Below are 2,984 nucleotides of genomic sequence, written 5' to 3' on the forward strand. Positions count from 1 at the left end.
AGTCTACAGCAATCCCTGCTGGAGACAGGCAGAGGCCATGGGGTCATAAGGCCTAAAGCTGTTGGTATACAGTAACAGAACTACTGATCAGGGAATCTTAAGAGGCCTCTTAAGAAGCTAATTTGGCCAGTGGCAGCTAAGTCTCTAAATAGGCTCCCTAATAAGGGGAACAGGGACTGTCTCTGACATGAACTCAGCGGCTGGCTCTTTGATCACCTCCCCTTGAGTGAGCAGCAGCCTGACCAGGCCACAGTGGAAGACTATGAAAGACAGTCCTGATGAGACCTGATAGGCTAGGGTCAGATGGAAGGGGAGGAGGTCCTCCACTATCAGTGGACTGGGGAAGGAGCATGGGAGAAGAGGGAGGGAGGAAACAAGGCGGGGCTACAGCTGGGAGACAAAGTGAATAAACTGTAATAAATTAAACATTATATTTAAAAAGAAGCTAATTTGGTGTTTTCTTTCTATGTGTTTTTTGTTTTGCTTTGTTTGTTTGTTTGTTTGATACAGGAATTCTCTGAGTGCCCTGGGTGTCCTGTCACTACCTTTGTAGACCTCTAACTTGGAGATCTGCCTGCCTCTGCCTCACAAGTGCTGGGATTAAAGGTGTCCACAACCATGCCTGGATGGTATTGGATTGTCAAGCACTTCTATTTCACTAACTCAGGAGCTGTGTTAAAAAACCCAAAAGAGTCGTTTTAGAAATTCTAAGACTCTACCTAGCAGTGTATCAAAGCAGATGCTGAGACTCATAGCCAAACTTTAGGCAGAGTGCAAGGAATCATATGAAAGAAGAGAGAGTTATTAAGACCTGGAGAGAACAGGAGCTCCACAAGGATCAAATATATCTGGACACAGGGGCTTGTCTGACACTGATTCTCTAACCAAGGACCTTGCATGGATATAACCTATAACCCCTGCTGGGACATAGCCCATGGCAGCTCAGTATCCAAGTGGGTACCCTAGTAAGGGGAACAAGGAATGTCTCTGGCATGAACTCTGTGGTTAGCTCTTTGACCTCCCCACCTTCTGTGGGAGGAGCAGCCTAGCTAGGCCACAGAGGAGGACATTGCGGCCAGTCCTGGGGAGACCTGATGAGTTAGGATCAGATGGAAAGGGAGGAGGACCTCCCCTAACAGTGGACTTAGAGAGGGTCAGGGAGGAGATGAGGGAGGGAGGGTGGGATTGGGAGGGAATGAGGAAGGGGGCTACATCTGGGATACAAAGTAAATAAACTGTAATTAATATAAATAAATAAAAATTTAATAAAAAAAAAAAAGAGGGACAGAAGGATAATGGAAATTGAGACATGTGCCAAGAGCCCTGTAAAGGGAGATTAAGAAAGCCTGGAGAGACTCCTTTCTTTCCTGTGTGGCCATTCAACAGCAAGAAACTCACCACGTCTATTCTCAAGATCCAGGCCAGAGAGATCTTTGAGTCCCACTGTTGAAGTTGATCTCTACACCGCAAGAGGTCTCTTCCGAGCGGCAGTGCCCAGCGGTGCCGCCACTGGCATCCATGAGATCCTAGAACTCCATGACAATGATTTAAGACTCGCTACACGGAGAAGGGTGTTGTGCACAGCAATAAAACTATCGCACCTGCTCTGGTTAGCAAGAAAATGAGTGTTATGGAGCAAGAGAAGCTCGACGAGCTAATGATGGAGATGATGACACTGAGAATAAATGTAAATTTGGTGTAAATGACATCCTGGGAGTGTCCCCTGTCTGCAAGGATGGTGCTGTGAAAAAGGGAGCGCGCCTTTACTGTCACATCGCTGACTTAGCTGGGAACCTTGAAGTTTACCTGCTGGTCCCAGCTTTCAATGTAATCTACCGTGGCGGTTCTCATGGTGGCAACAAGCTGGCCATGCAAGAGTTCCTGATCCTCCCCGTGGGGGCTTCCTGTTTCTGGGAAGCCGTGCGATATTTTTGCTGAGGCTTACCACAACCTGAAGAATGTCATCAAGGAGAAATATGGCAAGGATGCCACCGATGTGGATGATGAGGGTGAGTTTGAGCCTGGAGAGCAAAGACGTGCTGGAGCTGCTGGAGACCGCAATTGGGAAGGCCTCCTACACTGAGCAGGTCGTCATCGGCATGGACCCTTTGACCAAGACAATTGGGAAGTGTGCCAAAAGTTCACAGCTAGTGCAGGGATCCAGGTGGTTGCAGGTGATCTCACTGGGACCGACCCTAAGCGCATTGACAAGGCTGTGAGGGAGAAGTCCAGCACAGTCAGCGCTGTGACTGAGTCTCCGCAGGTGAGTAAGCAGGCCCAGTTCAAGGTCTGGGCCTCATGGTGTATCACTCTGGGGAGACTGAGAATATGTTCATCGCTGACCTGCTGGTGGAACTCCGCATTGGGCAGATCAAGACCCGTGCCCCTTGCAGATCTGAGCGCCTGGCCAAGTACAATCAGACCCTCCGAATAGAGCAAGGGCTGGGCCAGGTTTCCTGGCAGGTCCTTCAGGAATCCCCTGGCGAAGTAAAGTGTGGAGATCCCTGGAGCCGCCAGCTGCTAGGATCCTCCCTGTCCATGATGTCATCAAGGCGGCTCAAGGAAGGCCCAGTGCTTCCCCTTCCCATGTCACAGCTTCCTCAGACTCCAAAGTCATGCCCGAACATCTGGAGCCCTACTGGAAACCCCAGCTTTGTAATCATGCTGTTTGGTCGGAATCATTGTTCCTATCACCTCACTTCCCAGCTGGTTTCGGAAGCTCTTGTAATTCAGTGTAATCTCTAGGGTGGCCACAGGCAAGGCCTCCACTGGTTCTAGATGCAAAATAAAAGCCACAATAACATCCCCATCCTCCACCTCCAAAAAAAGAAAAAAAAAAAAAAAAAAAAAAAAAAAGGCCTGGAGAAGTCTCCTGATGTAGGATCTAGATGGATCTAGCTGTTCACCAGTATTAGGTGCTGAAAGTGAGTAAAGGCATTGGCAAAAACTAGAAGATACACATTATGGGATTATGGGAGATTATG

At 48.6% G+C, this 2,984-nt stretch overlaps 1 pseudogene; it reads left to right on the plus strand.

Annotated features, from left to right (window-relative positions):
- The first annotated feature begins 1,089 nt into the window (after positions 1-1,089).
- On the plus strand, positions 1,090-2,491 carry LOC110552501 (alpha-enolase-like; annotated as a pseudogene).
- Positions 2,492-2,984: the final 493 nt, after the last annotated feature.

Source organism: Meriones unguiculatus, chromosome 6, assembly GCF_030254825.1.
Source record: "Meriones unguiculatus strain TT.TT164.6M chromosome 6, Bangor_MerUng_6.1, whole genome shotgun sequence".
NCBI classification, from domain to species: domain Eukaryota; kingdom Metazoa; phylum Chordata; class Mammalia; order Rodentia; family Muridae; genus Meriones; species Meriones unguiculatus.